This window comes from Zophobas morio, unplaced genomic scaffold (assembly GCF_036711695.1).
Source record: "Zophobas morio isolate AGI-343-1 ecotype UQ-CSIRO unplaced genomic scaffold, CSIRO_AGI_Zmor_V1 ptg000021l, whole genome shotgun sequence".
Classification (NCBI taxonomy): domain Eukaryota; kingdom Metazoa; phylum Arthropoda; class Insecta; order Coleoptera; family Tenebrionidae; genus Zophobas; species Zophobas morio.
In genome coordinates this window covers 9,314,747-9,337,536 of record NW_026972126.1, presented here as the reverse complement: position 1 = coordinate 9,337,536, position 22,790 = coordinate 9,314,747, and the positions used below count along the sequence as shown (strand labels likewise).

At 34.7% G+C, this 22,790-nt stretch overlaps 2 long non-coding RNA genes across 2 annotated transcripts; both read right to left on the bottom strand.

The window, feature by feature from the left end:
* Positions 1–5,368: 5,368 nt before the first annotated feature.
* On the bottom strand, positions 5,369–5,972 carry LOC135132959 (uncharacterized). The gene is made up of 2 exons (XR_010281116.1): positions 5,719–5,972; positions 5,369–5,609 (listed from the first exon to the last, which is right to left on the bottom strand). It is a non-coding gene; the product is annotated as an uncharacterized LOC135132959 (long non-coding RNA).
* A 5,059-nt stretch (positions 5,973–11,031) lies between these two features.
* LOC135133199 (uncharacterized) lies at positions 11,032–11,567 on the bottom strand. Its single transcript, XR_010281153.1, has 2 exons — positions 11,379–11,567; positions 11,032–11,272 (listed from the first exon to the last, which is right to left on the bottom strand). It is a non-coding gene; the product is annotated as an uncharacterized LOC135133199 (long non-coding RNA).
* Between the last annotated feature and the right edge of the window lie 11,223 nt (positions 11,568–22,790).

Sequence of the window (22,790 nt, the reverse complement as noted above, 5' to 3'; positions counted from 1 at the left end):
CGTGACGTAAGACTGTCATTTACAAATCTTGTAATCGTATTGCCATTTGTTTTATCTAATATTTTCAAACTTACTACATACCCTCGACTAGGGAAATTTTCATTTAAGATTCCAACAATTAAACTTGCCACGTATCTTCCATAACTATCGGTTGTTTCATCGACAGCGAACCATAAATAATTATCTCCAATGCGATGTTTAATTTCGTTGTAAACTTGCTGAAACATTGGGGCTACATAATTTTTTCGGAGAGTACTTTCAACCGGAATATGTCGATTGCAGTGTTTTTCAAGGAATTCTTGAAGAGGGCCTTTCTCCAATTTTTTTTAAAGGTATATTGGACTGGATCATCATTTTACATAAATCGAAATTAAACTAAAACTGCTCATCTTTTGTGGAAGTAGATGCAACAGATTCATGTATGGTCTGCTGTTTAATTTTAGAAACTTCAAACATTTTCTTCCTTTCTATTTGAAGAGTCGTTCTGACATGTTGCGTCACGTTATATTTTTTATCACTTTGAATCTAAAACAACGTACATATACAGGATTAACAAAGGAAAATAGATAAAAAAAAATTAGTGGCTTACGGTTTTCACACAAGCTCTGCAGAATATTTTGTTGTTTTCTAGTTTTAATTCTGGAAAATCCCTTATCCACTCATCTGGCGTCGATTTTATTTTCGGCATTCTTTTAAAATATTAGTAATATTACCAAAAAGAACTCAACATGTAACAAGGAAGAACCACGTATAACACTACTACGACAGATGCGATAGACTGATGGTTGTGAAATAAACGGTTCATTTACTTAAAAGTTTCCATTAGAAAAATTTTATGGTTCATTTTTTCTAGAAAATCTTCAACGGTCTTGCCGCAAAATGCCGAAAAACAACATCTGGTTAAAAGCTTTAATTCATTATCAACGGAAGTATGGATTTAAAGTCATAAAATCTATGGAGTATTTTTCCAATCCTATAATAAAATTTTATTACCCAAATGACCAGAACCTACTCACAGAAAGGGTCTTGAGTAAGTGTACTTTAATGGTCAAGTCCAGGTAAAATGCATACGATACGATACGGCTAACTAACAAGTATTTGTCATCCCGACAAGGCCGGCATTTGAACAAAATATGCATTAAAACTCATATTCGTCGAAAAAAGCATTAAATAAGCATATAAGTTTTAATATGCATAAAATTGAAGAAAAAGCAAATAAGCATTAAAAAAAAAAATGTGTCAAATAACTCCAAATTGTATCATAGTTACAGATATAAAAAAGTTTTGAAGTGCTTACATTTTTCACAAAAAGCATTAAACCTAGAAATCCGCTCTCTACTGATAACCTACCTGTAGAAACCTTTTCTGGTAAAAGCACAGGGCAGGATTGAGTTTCGCATTTACCGACAACTGCGATTTTCGATTTTTTTATTTTACGTATAAACAAAATAACTTTGTACACAATCATTTTTGATTACAGCAAATTAGTTAGCATTTTGACATACACAACTATTTACTTATTAACTACTACTGCTTATTTATTGATCGAAATAGTTATTGTCATCATCATTCGATTCTTCTAAATTAATGATTAACGGTTTTACCAACCCTGCCCTGTACTGGTCTTCTTCTTTTTTGGAATGTCGTACACAATTGGCCCACGTTTCGGCAGTTATTTTCGAAGCTTCTTCTCTAATTATGTCTATTGTTGCACAACTAATTTTGGTGCCGTATTATTTCTTCTTATATTATTTTTCATTTGAGACCAGATTACTTAGTTCTATAGGGTTAAATATGCAATGGTACGGCGGAAGTCTAACCACTGTAAATCCATATCTCGCGCCTTATTGTCTATTTTATATTGTTTCTCAAATTTTCGAGTGTGTAACACTTCTAATAATTGCTTCTTTGTGTAATTTTTTCAAAGTATAAATATGTGTCTAAAATTCAAGTAACGACCAGATTTCAAATTCGCTCCGAAGCCAGGTACAGGCATTAAGGATTATATTGTTTGAGAAGTGTTTCTTGGAAGTTATTTAACGACTGGACTTTCTTCAGTTATACCTGATTCTTATTTTAGTAGTAGATAACTATAAATATTCATTGCAAAAAACGTTATATGGCGGAATAAAACGGTGGCCAGTGCGTTTCGTTAAAAATAATGCAATTTTGTAAAGTCATGTATTATTTTTAATATAATAGCAATTTGAATGTACTCTCTGGATTTGAAAAAAAAGGACAATGACACCGTCAAAATTATTTGATTTTTCAAAAAAATTAGTGGTTCAGTTTTCTATGGCTGTAATTATTAAATATTTTATCTTTTTTGCTTACAGTATCTTATGAATAATGAATAATGAAATAATTAAGGTACGGAAGAAACGTTAAAAAAAAAATTCTCTTAGTCCGGTCCTGGGCGTCTCGGCCGTCCCTGGCACGTTGTTTATATCTACTAAGTTTTATGAAGGGTCGGCTGTAAAGTACTTAAACCTCAAAGCCGTAAACGCAGTAAAAATTTGCGTCTAGTGTACAGAGATATGACTTTGGAGTGCATTTGAGATAGCTCGAGGACTCGATTTTGCATTGATACAAATTCATAAGAAACAAACTCAGAGCAGGAAGCGGAGACGACCGAATGTTACAATTTACGATTGTTTCTGCTTGATTTATACCTTGCCTAATTTTTGAAATTTTAAAAATAACTATATTGCGATTTCTTCGAACCCTTCCATTGCTAATAAATTTCAAGAAAATTGGAATAACTTCGTAACGTAATCTGAATTTCGAAAATAAATTATGGTTGTAAAGTCTAAGAAGAGAAAAATTAGTTCATTTAAGTATAACAAAAGTTTTCATCGATATGGATTCCCAAAAACCTAACTTCTTTGCTTCTTGATTGTGTAGGTATATTTTGAAATTTTAGAATATTCGTTTTGTTATATTGATTAGGAGTCAATTTGCTTTATGGAAAGTTGTGACTTCTCCGTTGGATTTTTCCGTTTCAGATGTGAGTCTGCGACGAAATTCCGGTTGGGACGAACGGTGCCGGTCCGGAATCTCGCCGATAACGTGTGGTGTCCGCGTACTTGGGTGCCAAGCTTTAGGTCGACTAGTGTCGCTGATATAACGTCTAGCCGACCAAGCTTATCCAGCGACCTTCACACCACCGGGGGTCGCGCCTTCGGTCAGGAGCGGCGATCGCTCGGGGGGAGGGAGCGCCGGGATGCTCTAAAACCGGAGACACGGAATTCAAGCAGTGAGCGCCCGCGAAAACACGAGAATAAAAATAAAACGCCAAGAATATTTTATAATAATAAATAGGGTTTATTCCCTGCCATCAGCTACACTGTCTAAAATAATAAATCTTACGGTTAGGTAAGACTTAAATAACTACAGTACAAGTTAAATAAACAAAAAGAATTCAACGTCCGGCACGTTTGTTCCTTCTGGGCGGCGATTTCCTTCAGGACGGGCTCCTCCTGGACTTGGGGGCGACAACCTTGAACCTGGAAATGGCACGAAGACGGTACGGCGATCCGGGAGGGGAGCGCCGTGACGGTAACGACGCGTGCACGACGGTTACGACTTGTGACGGTGACAACAACAAAAAAAAAAACGGTGACGGTGGTACGGTTTTACGCTCGGGGGAGGCGATTCCAAAAGGGCAGACGACTCAAAAGGTACTTACGGTGGTCGGAGGGTCAAACTGCACACTTTTAAAATTTCTCTAAATAACTTCTTTCACCACAGCCACAATACTTCCTCCCTCGTGAAGCCTTCAGGCAAGTTTAGTAGTGCTACATGATCAAAGTTTCGTTCAGGGTGTCCAGACGGTAAGCTAAAAATTTCAAGAATTTGCGTTGTACTCTTTCTAAACTATTTATATGATTTTCGTATATCGGATTCCAAATAATCACTCCATATTCTAATCTTGATCTTACAAGAACATAATGTAAACTACACAAGGTACGGACATCGCTAAAGTCTTTGCTATTTCTACAAATAAAGCCATACATTTGGTAGGCCTGAGAGACGATATTCGTATAAAAAAAAAAAATTCAAGAAAGGTGAACTTTGCATCAAAAATTATTCCTAAATCTTTAAAGCTATATTTACGGTTTAAGTCTATATTTGAGAATTGACAATTAAAGATTAATGGTTCTTGTTTTCTGTGATAACTTGATGAGGTAGGAAATTGAGTATGTTGTTCACTGATTAGCTAGGGTTTAATTTTACTGTTTTTTAAATTATGTTATTTTAAATTGTGAGAATAAGTACATTGTTCTGACTTGGAATGGAACCTTTATAACACAGAACTACAAGTTCTTATTCTACCTCTTTCGCCAAGTTGCTATCTGGGTATGCTTCAAGTTTTACAGTAAACTAATCAAATCGTGTTTGTGTTTGTATATACAGAGTGAGTATTATAATAACGGGACCCTGACCAATTTTCAATGCAACAACGTACATATATCAGTTATTGCTAGATATCAAAATAAACACATACGTTTTTAGGATCAACGAAGGAACTTACTCTTCTTAGTAGTTGTCACTGTATCTGAAAGACGTCCATCAAAATTTCACAAATGAAATATTAAAAAAACACCAACATATTAATTGAAAGAAATGTAATAAATAAATTTAACTAGCGTAAGTACTGTTCAAAATGCCTTCTTTCCTGCGAAACACATTTCGATGCGATTTACGCAAGACAACCGGACGCGGGCCAGTGTTTCAGGAGTTGTTGCAGCACATGCATTTCTAATTTTGGTTTTTAAATCTTCACAATTACGAATAGGACTTCGGTAAACTTGTTTTTTTACAACCCCCCAGAGGAAGAGATCTAAAGGTGTTAAGGTTACATCAAAATAGGGCCTAACAACTCTGTGATAATGAGGTGGTGCCTCGTCCTGCTGAAACCACAGCTCTTGTCGGAGGTTGAAAGGAACATTTTCTAATAACCTCCTGTTAAGTTGCCTTCGAAGAAGTATGGGCCAAACACATAGTCTGCAATAATACCAGCCCACACATTTATGGAATAAACATTTTGAAAATGATCTGTTCTGATCCAAATTGAGCAGTAGGTTTTGCATGTAGATAAGACAGATAATAAAATAATACCTTTAAAAGCAAAATATGTTGTTTGTAGCAGAGCGTGCATGAAATAACAACTTTTTATGAAATATACCTACAACAATTTTGATAAAGATTAGTTTACATTATTTTGACTTTAAGGTTTGTATCTACCGTTTTCTTGTAGTAAAATTGTAGCTAGTATAAACTAGCTACAATTTTCTTGCAAGCCGTAAAGTCTAAAAAACTTATGTATTTTGGGATGCGATGAAAGGTATATTTAATAAGTAGGTACTTGTTCTATGTACTAATTTTATTTAAGATTATTATTAATGAAGTAATTTACAATATTTTACAAAGAATTATCATTGCGGATAATAAAGCAAAAGTAAATGTGTATATGTTTCCTGAATTACACAAATCTTCGTCACAGATATTACAGTGACCTCCATCTTGTGCTTGTATGGCGTCACATTGAACTGTCACATTATTGTTATTAGCTGGTATACAACCTTTGCTTTCGATTTCAAAACCTCCTACACAAAAAGACAAACAAAAAAGGGGATAAGTTTTAACAATAAAAGTTAAGAATTTACATAATTTTAACACAATGTATGGTATGTACAAATGATTTCTATTTTTTACCTTGTGAAAATGCTACCGTAATACAGTTGTATTCCTCTGTGCTGGAACAATTTGCGATTTTCATAGGATCATCGCACCTATCTTCACAGAAATAACACTGTTTAACATTGGCTTCCGCACCTTTGCACAAAAAAAAAGTACAAATAACGAAGGTAGTAAGCGCTGCTATGGTCTTCATTTTGACGTGCATATCTGAAGTACTATGGGTCAGCCTTGGCTTTTATAAGGAATTTTTGTTTTGTAGTGGGAGTGTGACGCCCTTTGATTCTGTAGATTATCTTTATAGATCAATAGTAACGTGTTATGCACTGATTGTACTTCTATAATGAACGACTACGACCTATCTATGAGAGCGGTGGTAATATTTTCGTTAAAATATGTGGATTTTAAAGTGATAAAAATTTTCCAAATACTATGTTAAACAATTTTAATATATTTAAAAATGTAGCAAACAAAAATGTTTTAAAAAAAGCCGATTACAGAGTGAGTGATTAATTAAGGCCTTCGCAATTTTAATTTTTTTTTATGATAATCCTTATAGCTTATAACTGAAGTATTGTATAGTAAAGAATAGGTAAAGAAATGGCATGTTTCAAGTGAATTTGCAAAAATTGTGATAACGTCAACAGGATTCTAGTTAGGACAAGTATATCAATTTGTACAGGTGGGGTGTGTCACTAACAGGACTATATTCCCAAATTTTTTGAAATCGGGTAAGTCGTTCTTGATTTAGTTGCATCATTCATTAATTTTTTCATTCTGTGTCACTAATTCTAAATAAGGTGTCGCTCACAACAACCATACACAACAAAATAACAAAGAAAACAGTCGATTGTTCACGCCTCCTCTACAACTGAGTGAGGTTGGTCGATTACAAGTTACTTATTTTGTGCGGGAAAACATTCAACACACTTTTAAAGTCAGGAAGTGAATTAAAAATTATTTTAATGATTGAATACTAAAAACAGCAAGTTATCATAAGCTACAACATAATGGTATTATTTATTTATGAGACACAGGTCTTTTCTAGAAATACGGTTTTCATTCATTATATTGTACAATTTTTTGGAGTTGACGAACTTCTTTACCTACTGCATTCCTGCTTTATATGCCATTTAGCTAAAATTGCACAAATTTTGCAATCGCTGCTCTTATCAGTTTAGATCGGAGCTAAAGTGAGAGATTAAGGTGCTCCAGGTGCAAGTATAATGAGATATGACTTTGGACTGCATTTCAGATAGCTCGAGAACTCGATTTTGCATTGATACAAATTTATAAGAAACAAACTCAGAGCATTAATCCGAGACGACCGAATGTCACAATTTACGATTGTTTCAGCTTGCGTAATGTTTTTCCATTGCTAAAAAATTTCAAGCAAATTGGAATAACTTCGCAACGTCGCATCTGAATTTCTAAAATCAACTATGGTTATAAAGTCTGAGAAGAGGAAAACTATTTCACTTAAGTCCAACAAAAGTTTTCATCGATATAGATTCGCCCAAAAAACCTAACTTCTTTGCTTCTTGATTGTGTATATTTTGAAATTTTAGAATATTCGTTTTGTCTTTATTGAGTAGGAGTCAATTTGCTTTATGGCAAGTTGTGGCTTCTCCGTTGGATTTTTCCGTTTCAGATGTGAGTCACTGGTGATTTTTGGCTGTCATAAAGTTACCTAGTGTCATGTACGAATAAAACAAAGTTTCTTACATTGTTGCAGATGTCGTTATTAAATATAATAAAAAGCAATGGTCCCTAATGTACTGCTTTGTGGAATGCCTATTTTTGTTTCAAGTAATTGTGAACTGTGTCTAAATTTGTCTATATTTTTACTTGTGGTTTTCTGTTTGTTATATCTATCTATCTCATATGTCTATAAGAGCTCTAGGTATTGAACCATTTGTAACATCAAGAGGAAATACAAAAATACCAGTGTCATGTCTCACACATCGGAAAATTTTTGGCCTAAGAATTCTTGTCTTTTAAAACAAAAATCGTAATAACTTTAAAATATCTTAGGACTTAATGCTTATGATACTTAAAATGATATTTTAGTCCTGTGATTGAAGGGGTGTACTGTGATAACTTGATGAGGCAGAAAATTGAGTATGTTGTTTAGTGATTGGCTAGGGTTTAATTTTACTGTTTTTAAACTATTTTAAATTGTGAGAATACATTATTCCGACTTAGAATGGAACCTTTATGACACAGAATTACAAGTTCTTATTCTACCTTTTTCCTCAAGTTGCTATCTACGTATGCTTCAAGTTTTACAGTAAACTGTAATCAAACCATGTTTGTGTTTGTATATACAGAGTGAGTATTATAATAACGGGACCCTCACCAAATTTCAATGCAACACAAAAAACATACTCATATGTAACTCTTTTTATATTTTATTTTTCTAAAATGTACAAACATAGTTACCTAATAGTTAATTTAGACTTGCGCAATAATTCTATTTGTCAATTTTGAACTCCGATAAGTATTTAGTCTTCGCGATAAGATGAGGGTTAAATATAGGAACGATGAGCTTGATTTTTAGAGAATGCGGAAAAAATGCTGTTCCAGCAGCAAATCTCTACGAAATAAGATATCCCGATAGGGGACATTCATCCCACCAAAGTTTTAGATGTTTAGAAAAAACGTTAAGACAAAATTGGCCGAAAGAAACAAGAAATAGAGGACTTACCGCTACTCGTGTTCGTCTGTCCGTCTGTTCGTCTGTCCTTCTGTCCGTCTGTTCGTCTATCCGTCTGTCCGTCTGTCTGCCGTCACGGATTTTTATTAGACAGAAAAAAAAATCAAAATTGTAATTTTTTTTATCAAAATGTATTTGCTCATCCCCCTTAAAAAATTGATGACGCCGCCCCAAAATTTAGCTGAATAAATTCTATCTAAAATGTACAAAATATGATGAGTTTCTTCTTGTGATTTATCATTCCATTCATAATTTTTGGATTTGCATATACAGGTGACTCAAAAAAATTAATGAATGCGTGAATTTATTTTATTGAATTAATCAGGAACTACAGAACCGAATGCTTTGAAATCTTGGAGAGGTTTTAAATTTATCATAAGCATGGTAAATTTGTTATCAAAATGTATTTGTTCATCCCCCCTAAAAAACTGATGACGCTATCCCAAAGTTTTGCTGAATAAATCCTATCTAAAATATGCAAAATACGATGAGTCTCTTTTTGTGTTTTATTATTCTGTTCATATTTTTTGGATTTGCTTATACAGGGTGACTCAAAAAATTAATGAATGCGTGAATTTATTTTATTGATTTAATCAGGAACTACAGAACCAAATGCTTTGAAATCTTGGAGAAGTTTTAAAGTTATCAAATTTTTGATCAAAATGTGTTTGCTGATCCCCCTTAAAAAATTGATAACGCCACCCCAATGATGAGTCTACACTTGTGATTTATCACTGCATTAAAATTTTTTAGATTTGCTTATACGGGGTGTCTGAAACAAATTAATGACTGAGTCAATTTATTTTTTTGATTAAATCAAGAATTGCAAAACTGAATACTTTGAAATCTTTAAAAATTCTTTAACCCTTTCGACCATTTTTTTTTTGAATGATTTTTGGGAGGAATATATAAGCACATTAATTGCTAAAATCTTACTTTTAACAGACGGACGGAAAAGGAAACTTGCATTTTCGTTTTTTACAAATTGTAAAGCCGCATGGTAAAAACAAAAAAAACTTTTCAAGTTAAAGTTATACTATTATTTTAAATGCCATTCTGAGAGATACTTGATAAAAAACAAATATAATCTCCGGTGTGGGCCAAATGACATCTTCAATTGTCTAAATCGTTTTAGAATCTAATCCACTCCCTATGTACTCGAAAAGATAAAAAGTGAATATAACGCACACACGGTAGTTCGGTATACGAGTATAATGGATAAGAAATAACCTATATTGTATCCACTTCATAGAGAACATTGTTGTATTTTAGAAAAATGATTAAGTTTTGATGATTATTTGTATAGGGTTATGAATGTCAGGACATTTTTTATCACACAACGACGAAATTAAAAAAAAAAGTAAATTATATTATTACTTTCTCATCGACAGCAAAGAAAGGGATAGCAATAAGTGTTTTGACGACTCTCATTTCATGTTTTAAAATTTTTTCGTGTATACGTAAATAGCTACTAGATTACTTTTTGTAAATACGAATTCAAACTTGTAACTGTGTTGTAACTGAATACAACAAAAAGATTCCAGATGAAATATCTAATCAAAATTAGAAAATGTGTTTTCGGTGTGTTTCATTTCATCATCGGTTGTTAAGTCGAAATTTTGCTCCACAAAATAGTTCGAGTTTGATTTGCTTCCATCTTGTTGTTAGTGTTATAAAATGTGTACTTGTTGTTGTTCCACTAATTTTTAGATAAAGTAAATATAACTATCTCATTTTTTTTTATGAAAACATTTGTTACATAAGTTATGCCTCTATATATTGTATTTACAGGTAAAGGTGTGAGACCAATCGATTTTTATAATATGATGATGTATGCGACATGTTTTAATGCCTTTACCCTTTATATTTGAAAAAAAAAATTGACTTTGTAGCTCAAAATGAATTGCACCAAAAGTTTTGTAAAACAATGTCAGTTTTAAAATTTGAAAACCTTATTTTATAACATTGTGTTTAATATTCCAAACAACCAAATAGCTAAAATTCGTCATAGCTTATTTATTTGTTGATAATAAATGTTGCAGAAACGACATAACGTAGTGTCACGTCACTAATTTGGTAATTTCAAATCCGACTATACTATCTATTTCAATGAAAATTTATGGTTCTGAATGTAGGGGGTAATGAAATGTGTACCCAGCACTTTATCCTTGTTTTGTCGATATTTTCTTGTTGCCAGGTACTTTCAGGACTGATATTAAATTGTCCGACGTAGCCAATAAAAAAGCAACCTGTATGTGCCAAATTGAGAAGTAGGGTTTGCATATAGATAACACAGATAATAAATGAATACCTTTAAAAGCAAAATATGTTGTTACTTGTATCAGAGCGTGCACCAAATAACAACTTGTTATGAAATACACAACAATTTTAATAAAGTTAGGTTTACGTAGTTCTAGCTTTAAGGATTGTCTCTATTGTTTATACATAACTAATTAACACTGATGCGTCATTTTATTTGACATAAGTCAACATTTTTGTATATTTAATTAATCAAAGTTTAGTAAAAACCAGCTACAATTTTCTTGCAAGCCGTAAAGTCTAAAAAACTTATGTATTTTGGAATGCCATGAAGGGTATATTTAATAAGTAGGGAGTTTTTCTATGTACTAATTTTATTAAAGATTATTATTAATGAAGTAATTTACAACATTTTACAAAGAATTATCATTGCGGATAGTAAAACAAAAGTAAATGTGTATATGTTTCCTGAATTACACAAATCTTCGTCACAGATATTACAGTGACCTCCATCTTGTGCTTCTATGGCGTCACATGCAACAACTTGAGTTTTGTCATTAGCTAGTATACAACCTTTATTTTCCACTTCAACACCATCTACACAAAAAGACAAACAAAAAGGGTATAAGTTTTAACAATAAAATTTAGAATGTACATTATTTTAACACAATGTATGGTAGGTACAAATGAATTCTATTTTTACCTTGTGAAAATGCTTGTGTTATACAGCTGTATGTCAATGTATCTCCCTCTACGTTGGAACAATTTCTGATTGCTATAGGATCATCGCATCTGAGTAAGCAGTAATAACACTGTTTAACATTCGCTTCCGCACCTTTACACAAAAAAAAAGTACAAATAACGAAGGTAGTAAGAGCAGCTATGGTCTTCATTTTGATGTGCGTATCTGAAGTACTATGGGTCAGCCTTGGCTTTTATAAGAGATTTTTGTTTTTTGGTGGGGGTATGACGCCCTTTGATGCTGGAGACTATTATCTTTATAAATCAATAGTGATGTGTTATGCAATAATTGTACCTTAGTTATATGATGTACGACTAACTATCTATGAGAGCGGTGGTAATATTTTTGTCAAAATATGTGGATTTTAGTGTGATAAAAATTTTCCAATTACACTAGTTTACAAATTTAAACTTTTTTTCGTATCCAAAAATAAAAAAAATATTTTTTACTTCTAAATTACTTACTGATAACAAATCCAAAAACGGATAATCCTTATCACGTCAGGTTTTTTCATAAATCCAAAATAATGAACTTTGCTTTACCTTCACGTTTGTGTTAAACTGATTCATGTTAATGCACAATTGTCGCATTAAAAATGTCTTCGAGATCGTGGAAAGTAAGTGCAAATCAGTTTTGTTACATTTGTGGTAAAATTATAGTACCTAAAGCGGGAAGACCTGTTCAAATATGCTTAAAATGAAGGTATAAAGGTTTTTGGGACGAAAATGTGTTACTGTTGGTCTATTATAAGGGAAACTGACAGTACTGCCAATAAAAGAACGTCAGTGTTAACCATAATGTTTATAATATATACTGGGTGTTGCTTTTATTTGATACAACCCCTGTAACTTTATTCTTATAGATAAACCTGTATTTCTTTGAGCTAATTTGTATCATTTTAAAAGATCTTTGTGAGGTCAACCTCACACTTTTATTATCACTTCCCGTAGATAAGTCAAAAGCAACCAATTATTCTAAAATCAATAATTTTAAATAACACATTGATGACAATCTAGTAGCTTGAAAAATTGACACTCATGTTATTTATTTACCTAAATGGTCTTTTAAAATGATACAAATTTGCTTAAAGAACTATATGTTCATATATATTTAAAAATAAAAAAGTTATAAGAGTTGTATAAAAGAAAAAAAATCCGGGGTATGTTTATATAAATATCTCAAAAACCTGACGTGATGGATTTTTTCTGCTTTCAGATTTGAATTTCCCGAACCCAAATCCTTTAGATTCAACTATTTTTGTCTTTGGATATAAAACCTTGTAAACTAGTGTTATTAGATATATTAAAAAATTTAATTTGAGGTCGTGTATATCGCTGTTAGATAATAATAATCAGTTGGTACTATGTAAGAATGCATAAGTTACGCATTTTTTCGTCTAGTCTCTCATTTTAGGGTGTCTTTTGTACGGCATTTTTACTATTAAAACTTCGTTCAATGAGAATTAATTTTACCCAATTTTGTAATAATATTGTTTTCTCTAAAAATTTATTTGATTTTGTAAAAAAATATCATTCAAAGGGGCCCGAAAATATTTTCGCCGGGGGCCCTGAAGTACGAGTGTAACCCTAAGAGTACTATATTCCCAAATTTTTTGAAATCGGGTGAGCCATTTTTGGTTTATATATTTGCATCATTCATTTATTTTTTCATTCTCTAAGTATAACTAATTAAAATAGCCGATTGTTCATGCGTCCTTTACAATCGAGGATTCTGGCGAATTTCAAGTCCGGTCCTAATTACAAAGTTCCTTATTTTGTGTGGGAAAACATTCAACACACTCTGAGTCCCGAAGTGAATTAAACATTATTTTACTGATTGTTTGCTTAAATAAAATTATTCTTTATGTAGTCACATTTTATAGGTTGTGTAATACTAAAAGCACCAAGTTGTCATAGTCATAACCTATAACATAATAGTATATTTTATATTTATTTATGAGACACAAGTCTTATCTAGAAATGCGGTTTTCATTAATTATTATTATATTGTATAATTTTTTGAAGTTGTCGAACTTCTTTATTTACTACAGGCCTGCTTTATATGCCAATTAGCCAAAATTGCGCAAATTTTGCAATCATTGCTCTTATCAGTTTAGATCGGAGCTAAGGCGAGGGATTAAGACACTCCAGGTATCAGTGCAATGAGATGTGACCTTGGGCTACATTTGAAATCGCCCGAGGACTCGATTTTGCATTGATGCAAAGGCATTATTCTAAGAAACCATAAACTCAGAGCAGGAAGCGGAAACGGCCGAATGTTACAATTTACTACTGTTTCTGCTTGATTTATAACTTGCTTAATTGCAGAAAATATTTCTTGGCGTTTTGTAATTAAAACAAAAACTGGATTTTCTTAATAGAAAAAAAAAATCACCTACAGCTCAAAACAAGAATAGATACTTTAGCAATGAATTTGATTTTGTTGCAGGTATCTGTTGTAAAACATGTTTATGTTGAAAATAGTTATTTATACACCAAGTGAGTTAAACATATTTTTATTCACCATGGTTGTATACAATATTTTATTCAGTTACGAAATAATACCTCAAATGTGTTCTAATAATAAAAAATCGGTCGAAGATTACTTCGACAGAACTTCCCTCGCCCATAAAGAACAGCTTGTCAAATCCAGCTCTTTCGAAAAATTAAAAGATTTGATTTTACGAATTTTATTTTTTTATGGCAACCATTATAAGTTAAAATAAAAATATGTATCCAATGTTTGAGTAAACGTGGTAGCCGTTTGTTACAAGTGAGTTTTTTTATAAGAAAATTTTGTGTTGATGTTATCCGCATTTTTGCAAGGTCGCATATATCAGTTTGGATAGATGCTTTGTAATCTTAATAATAAAAGTATTGTATTATTGTTATTCTTGAATAATGATTTATCTATACTTCTATACTTATATAATAAAGCTGAAGTGATTGTTTAATTAAACGCGTTAATCTCAGAAACTACTGGTTCGAATTCAAAAAATCTTTTTGTGTTGGATAGTCCATTTATCGTATCTACATGTAGGCTATATAACATCACGCTACGATCAATAGCAGTGAAGTAGCAATGAAAAATTCGGAAAAACGGGAAAATTATTCTAAAGAAAAGTCCGCGACAGCATATGTCTATCTTTTAAGGTCGACTCAGTATAATCTTTTTTATGGTAATGAAATTTGTTCTAAAATAATAATGTATAAGGAATTCACGTTCGGTAGATGTAACTAGATTTGGTAACTTTTTTTTTAAGCTGTGTAACTGCGGACATAATTGTTCTAGTGTATAATGTATAACTGGAATGTCAGAAAGTAGGTATCAAAAATGTGACATATTGTCACGACCGGGTCGGGGGAGAGATTGGTAGAGCTAAGGATAATTACCCGATCCGACGTTAAGAATAAAAATCCCAAATACATTAAATAAACTAAATATATTTCAACTTACATTACAAATTCCATCCTTAGGGGGTACGGTGTGTCACTTCACTTCTCTCACTTTTTCCTTCTCCCTGTCCCTAGTTAGTACCGACTGCCCCTTTCGTCAGTCCGCACTGACCCCCACCTAAGCTTCCGTAATGCCAGCAAAAAGAGGTTTTTGCTGACATCCCACAAGCATGGCATGAGGCAATCTTTACATAACTAGGGCAACTAGCAGTTCCGTGACACATCTCCCCCCTTAAGGAACACTGGACCTCCAGTGTTTTACAAACAGATATCTCTTAACTAATACAATGCATAAAACGTACATAGCCACAAATTATCCATTTTGCAAACACAACCCTATAAAATATACAATCATATTAGACTTCACTCCTACTTTACTACAATAACAAAGATACCCAACGATACAAAATTACATTCTTCTGGTCGACATACCCAGGAAGACCCTACCAACATTTTACACACTTGAATAAGACAAAAATTGATTTAAGGTATTTATCTTTTGAAGCAACTATTTTAAAATCTCTCGCGACAAGCGGCACTCTCTTACTAATTGCAGCAGTTGATGAGCGCTATTTTAACGTCCCTGCTTACTGGCCGAAGTCCCGTTCACCACCATTTCCTTTTTGGCAAAACTCAACCACTATGAGTCCAGTCTTGTTAACTGGAGTCTTCTTTAAGGAGAACTCGTCGTCGTAGAAGCTTGGTTCTCGAACGAGAGCGTCGTATGCGAGAGTGATGTCAGGGCCCATTTTTTTTTTTTCATGCTGGTTCTGTCTCGAGCAAGAACGCCTTATGTATGGTAGGTGTCTCCCGTTGCCAGACCCGGTTCCAGAACATAAAAAAAAAGTTCATTCATTAGAATTACCTTATACTCCTACAAAATAGATAAAGCGAAGCCAGTACACAATATCTAAATAACTTTCTAAATCTATGTTCAATCTCCGATCTAAAATATAAAACAGTGGACAACTACTTATTATCTACATATAACCTATATATGGGTAATACATATATGCCTGCAGGCTTCAATCGACCTGCACAGATATTGCCTCAGCATTTGTCTAACGATCTTTTTAATCGAGAGTCCAAATATTAAGACAAGATCCACAAGGTGATAATATATATAATTTACGACGCGTCATCTACAGTTATCCTAACGGCTTCCCCCCCTTGTAGTAGAAGGGAGGTGGTAGGGTTACATGTTTGGTTGGGGGAGGCTATCGCTGGGTGGTTGGATTTCCAAAATATATATATTAATAAAACAGTTAAGATTAAATTCCAAACAACTAAAGTAGCGGATGTATGTACACCATAACTGTCCGCAAAAGAAAAAATTTGTGGTGATTCTGGAATATTTGCGACAAAATTTTGGAGAAGTTTATTCGGGGAGGTTAAATTTAAATGCGGAATAGTCAATGACCAATTTGGATTAATACATTCCGAAAAGTTGTTATATGATGGTAACGAGTGGGTATGAATGGGGTTAAGAATGAAAGATTTTAGATTCGACCACGCTGCTGGAATTATGTGATTTACGTGGATGCGAGGGATAGTATCTAAGCAGGGAAAACGTCTAGGTATTATTACATCATGCAGGTAAACAAGTGCACACTGGCAGTGAAGTTTTATTTTTAACGCGCCCAATAAGCTTCCGAATTCAGTTAGGGTTTTATTACTGCTGGGACAACTTATATAAGCGCCTACCTTTAAATTTGTTATTATAAATAAATCCTCCTCGACTTCTGTGATGGTAAGCGATGTCGATGCGTGACATTTCATGGGGCAGTGATAACTTAATTCCTCCACTGTCGCACCTTCATATAATTTTCGTGCACACGTAGGCCCATGAAGTTTATCCTCTCCGAATCGAGGAAGAAAGCACAACTTGTCGGAGTGCGGCCTGCACTGATGCAACCCCAAACCAGAAATTTGTCGGTACAAATTGTGCCTCCGGTGTCTAGTGTAGGGAGCTTCTGCCACCGCCAAAAACAAGGTGCTGTACTCTATTCGGCAACTCTGATTGTACCAACTGAAGGGTGCAGTTATGAGCTCAAACAAACTCCACCTAATGCCCTGTTGTACGATGGGCACTCGTACTACCAGTGTTATGTTATTTCCTGAAATTACACAATCTGTTATTGGTAACTGATAATACCTGTGTATACCCGTGACAGCAATAGCTAAATCGTGACCTGCTTTGATTAATTCCTTTTGAAGTTCCATTAAGTTCGCTTGAAAAAGTTGGGGCCGCAACACCTTTTCTGGTATTTGGTGTTGTCGACATGACAGTTTTACGTCCCTTTGTTCCAACGCGCGCCACATTGTTACGATACGTCTAGTATTCTGAAATTGATTTTCTATTAAAGTACCGAAAAATCCTTCCCATTCATTCGTCTTGTTCCTAAAATTTGTGATGGCTTTTTCCATTTCTTTAATCCTCCTCTCCGTGGATTTAAAAACCTCCCCGACCTGATCTGTATATTTTTTAAATTCCACAGAATTTTGACTTAGCGTTTTGATATTTCCAGATAGGCCCCCCTCCAATTGTCGAAGTTTTTTCTGTAAAGCCCTTTCTTCCATGTGCAGCGAGTCTAGTTTGTGTTGTGTTGCAACGCCGCAACACCAAGCCAGTCCCTCTCCTAGAAAATCCAGGCTGCGTTTTTCTCTGTGCTGTTGATCTTCAAAAAGCTGCCATCCTTCTTCCGACTCTTGTGGTTCCAGCTCGCCGTCAACCGCTTCCATTAACTGGTGCATAGCGGTCGCCAGCTCGCAATTGTGATCGCCACTACATTGTTTTGATGTGCCCGTACTGTTTGTTTGTGGTTTGAACCACGCCATTGTATACTTTATTGGTATGGTTGCCTCGTAATTCAAAGTCTCCACAAGGGGCCTCCAAAATGCTCCTGCCGACACTTCTATTTGTCCTCCAACGCAAGAATTTTGACTGATTAGTAAGATAGCGAACAGCCTGTAGGAAAGCCATGTAAATACATTTATTTTGAATTCGTTTTACCTTAAACTTAAAAATTGTACTATTTGTTTGTCTTTTTCCGACACGCAGGCTCACACGTTTGAAAGGTTCTCGTAAACCCCCGTTAACAAAGCATACATTTAAAATAAAAACTAACACCCAACGCTTTTATATAGTTCGACAAAATTATCTCATTATAATGGATGCAAAAGTAGATCAATGAAAACATTGTTTATTTGTCGCTACTCACCTGTGGACTCCATGGATCATTATATTTTAAAAGTCGACTTACATGTACAACTTCTTTTTTCGAGCCTTTTCTAATCTCGTAATCCACATCCCCCATTTTTCTTATCACCGTATATGGACCGAAATATTTTAATAATAATTTTTCACTCTTTCCCACTTTTCTAATAGGAGTAAATATTTTTATTTTTTCCCCAGGCATGAACTCAACATGCCTATGTTTTTCGTCGAATCTTTCTTTATCAATATTTTGTTTTTTATAAATATTTTCGACAGCCCAGTTCCTAACGGCCAATGCCTTTTCTCTAATATCAAACACGTAGCTTGACAGCGGTTCCTGCAGAAGATTTGCCTGCGTAGGTAAGACTGCTTCTCTTGCATAGACAAGCATGAATGGAGAAAACTGAGTGGTATCTTGACGAGCTGTATTGTAGGCGAACGTTACGTGAGTTAAATACTGGCACCAGTCTTTCTGACTGGTGCTTGTGAAAACGGCGAGCATGTCGGCGAGTGTTTTGTTGAACCTCTCTGTCAGTCCGTTACACTGTGGATGGTAAGCTGTTGTAAAATTGTGATAAACACCCATCAATTTCAACAGTTCTTGTACCACTTGCGACCGAAAGTTGGTTCCCCTATCACTCAAAAGGTATCTTGGGCTTCCATGTCTCGTAAGTATCTGTTCCAAAATAAACTTGGCCACTGATTCTGCTTTAGCATTAGCCATCGCCCGAGTCTCAGCCCATCTTGTTGCATAATCTGTGGCTACAACTATGACTACATTTCCTCTCTTGCTCTTTGGGAATGGTCCCAAGATATCTATGGCTACTCTATCAAATGGCAACCCCACTTGAATAGGTTTTAGTAGTCCGGCTGGTTTCTTATGTTGTTCGCCCTTCCGCGCTTGACAGTCTGCACACCCTTTTACAAACTTTTCCACATCTGACTGCATAGCGTCCCAGTAAAATCGCCCTTTAATTCTATGGAACGTTTTTGCTATCCCTAAATGTCCTGCCAAGGGTTCGGAATGGTGTGCAAAAAGGATCTCGTGCTTCAGATGATGCGGGACTACTAGGAGGTTATCATTTCCACTTGGTATTGCATTTTTTTTGTATAAGACGCCGTTGATTAGTGTAAAATTTTTGGATTTTCTCCTCAAAGCTATTGTCGATTCGTTGTTTTCTGGATCCTCAATTATTTGTATTAGTTGTTGTAAACCCGGGTCTTTCTGTTGTTCAAAGCGAATATCTACGTTGTCCAGCAGGAAGGTAGGTACGTCGAAAAGGTCAGATTCTTCTTCAGGAGCGGGAAGTACTGGATTGCGTGAAAGGCAGTCGGCATCGGTGTGTGCTTTACCACTTTTATATATTACCTGATAATCAAATTCTTGTAATTTGATCGCCCAGCGAGTTAACCTGCTTGTCGACTGATCTGCGTTTTTCAAATAACAAAGAGCGTGATGATCCGACTTTACTGTGACGGGGCGACCATGAACAAAGTGGCGAAAATGCACTAAACCGTATAGGACTGCTAAAGCTTCTAATTCTGTGATTGAGTAATTTTTCTCGGCTTTTGTTAATGACCTGCTGGCATATGCCATAGGGTGCATCTGCCCCTCGTATTCCTGAAGTAGAATCACCCCTAGACCATCTTTACACGCGTCTGCTCGAAGTTCGCAACCGATATGGGGATTGAAATGCACTAAGACGGGAGACTCGCAGAGTTTATTTTTTAGAACATTAAAAGCATCCTCTTGTTCCGTATCCCATTTGAATTTGAAATTTTTTGATAGTAGTTTATGCAGGGGATGAGCGAGTTTAGAAAAATTTGCGATAAACTTTCTATAATAATTGGCTAAACCTAAGAAACTTTGCAATTGCCTAACAGTTTTTGGTCTGGGAAAATCTCTAATTGCGCCGAGCTTTTCAGGATCCGGTCGTATGCTATTGTTGTTAACAATGTGCCCCAATACTTTCACCTGCGTAGCTGCAAACGTACACTTTTGAGTTTTTAATGTAAGATTAGCGTCTCTTAATCTTTGAAAAACTTCTTTCAACTTGTCCAAATGTTCCTCAAAAGTTTCTGAAAAAACAATCACGTCATCGAGATACACTAGAACGGACGACCATTTCAGTCCCCGAAAAACTCTATCCGTTAGATCCTGGAAAGTCGACGGGGCGTTACACAGACCGAAAGGTAATTTGTTAAATTCGAAAAGTCCGAAGCCTGGTGTTACAAACGCTGTGTACTCTTTAGAGTTTTCTTCTATTCCAACTTGCCAAAAACCGCTAAAAAGATCCAACGTACTGAAAAAGTTAGATTTTCCGAAATACGTAAGAATTTCATCTATATTACTTAATGGGTAATTGGATTTTTTTGTCACCTTATTCAACTTTCTGTAATCCACGCAAAATCGCACTTTTTCTTTTTCGCCTTTCTTTTTTACCAAAACAATTGGGGAGGAGTACGGAGATTGGGAAGGTCTAATTACACCTTGTTCTAGCATTTCCGTGATCTGCTCTTCAATTATTTGGCGTTCTTTTGGGGATACTTTATATGGTTTGCTTTTAATGGGAGTACTGTCTGTTAATTGTATTTTATGTTCAACTAGCTGCGTAGAGCCTATTTCGGTTAGGTCGTCCGCAAATATATCACTGTATGAGTTAATTAAATGTTTAATTGCTTCATTTTGTTGAGAGGACAATTTAGAGTCAATTTTAACTTCGCGATTTTTCGTTTGGCCCGTTTGTAGTTGATTTATTAAAAATAAGGGTTTGTCTATCACAAGTTCTTCTAGGTACGCAACAGCAGTACCCTTAAATAATTTTAATGCATTATGACCTCGAGATTCTAATGTTCCTGACGTAAAGTCGTCTGCAACGTTTAAAATGAGTCCTTTTTTGACCAAAAATTTGTTATTGTTTGATAAGTGAGGTAATGTGATGTCCCTGACGTCTCCATTTAAGGTAAGCTTTACCGTAATTTTTGTATGTGGGTCCATTTTATAATCTTTTGATAGACATAGTTTTAATATGTGTGTGTTTCGGTCGCCGGTTTGCTGCAATTGATCACTCGTTTGGGCAGAAACTGAATCACATAAGGGGGGAGATGTCTGGTGTACAGTTACAGTGTTGTAATCTTGTGAATTTATTTCTGAAGTGGAAATTGAATTTTCAAAAATATAAATATTAATAGGTGTGTCTTTGAAAATGTAATAAATCATACGGATAATTTCGGTAACTTTAATTTGGGTATTATTCACAGCTGGTTTTTGTAAATACATGTGTGTAATATTCTTCCTCGTTACTATTTGTTTTAGTTCTTTTAGAACGTGCCATATCATTTGATAGTTACTTGCCACATTAAGAGTAAAATTTAATTTATTATCAGTGGAATATATTTTGCGTATGTTTAATTTATTTTGTTCATTGAACAACCATGTGACACAAGGGTAACTGTTTCTTTGGACTTTCATGGTGGAGATGTTGCAACTAGTGATGGTGTCAAAAATGTCAAAATTCGCTTTAGCGTATGTGTCTTGTTCTTGAAGGTCTAGGTCTTGCCGTGTCAGTAATTTGTGGTCGCGAAGTGAATCATGTATAGTGTTGACTTGTGTCATAGTTTCTTTCTGTCGAATTTGTGTCATTTACGTGTTATTATTCCGTTTTATGATTGCACGTAATGTTTGCGATATGTCATCAACGCATTGTTTATAATAAGTCATTTTAGGAATGTCGACTAAGGTGTTGTTGTACCCCTTAACTGACCTACGTTGCGTATAGCTTGTATGTTGTGAAACATGAAACGATTTATTCAGTTCTAAACTTTACCTGTCAGCATAATCGTGTTATCTTGTAAATTAATGATAGATTTTTCGTTGCATAAAAATTCCATGCCTAAGATAATTGGATAGGGTAAATTCTCCACGACGTATGCTGAAATGTTTTTTGTATGATTCATTACCCTTAAAGTCAGGGAGGTTGTACCTAAGATAGGAACTTTCGCGTTGCCCGCCGCTAATAAAAAAGACATTTGCTGCTGCTTGCGAATTTCGTTTTTCGGTATTATTTTGCTGACAACAACATTTGTTGCGGCGCCTGTATCTACAATTGCGGTAAGATGTTGTTTGTTAACTTGTACATTTAGGGTTAGCAGACGCGGGGGTTTGTTGAGGGTTGAAGTGCCGCTGCTTCTCCCTTTTTGCGTAAGGACGACTGGGAGGTTTAGTTTCGTTGTCCCTTGGCGTTTGGGTGGTGATCCTGTTTGTAATTGTTGCCACTTGTATTGTGCCAACATGCGCCTGCAAAATGTCCAATTCTTCCGCAATGGTACCACCTTGGTCGTCCGTTAGAGCTGCGGGTGTTTGGTACATTTTTCTTGAAATTGCCTCCATTTAAGTGTGGTGGCCTACTATCAAATTTCCTAGAGTTTGTGGTAAATTTCGTATACTTATTCGCTTCTTCAACTTCCTGGCGGTCATGAAAGTACCCTTGGCTTTCTTTTGTTCGCTGTTCTATAGCGTCAAGTTTCGCAATAATTGATTTAAGTTCTGGTACGGTAACGTCATCTGGTTTTAGAATCTTGTAGTTGCTAAAATATTTATCTTGCATGCCTCTCTCGAATTGTTTGATAAATTTTTCGTCCTCCATTAATGGGTCCAGTTCATACGCTAGGAAGGATAAATCAAAAAAGTATTCTCTTACT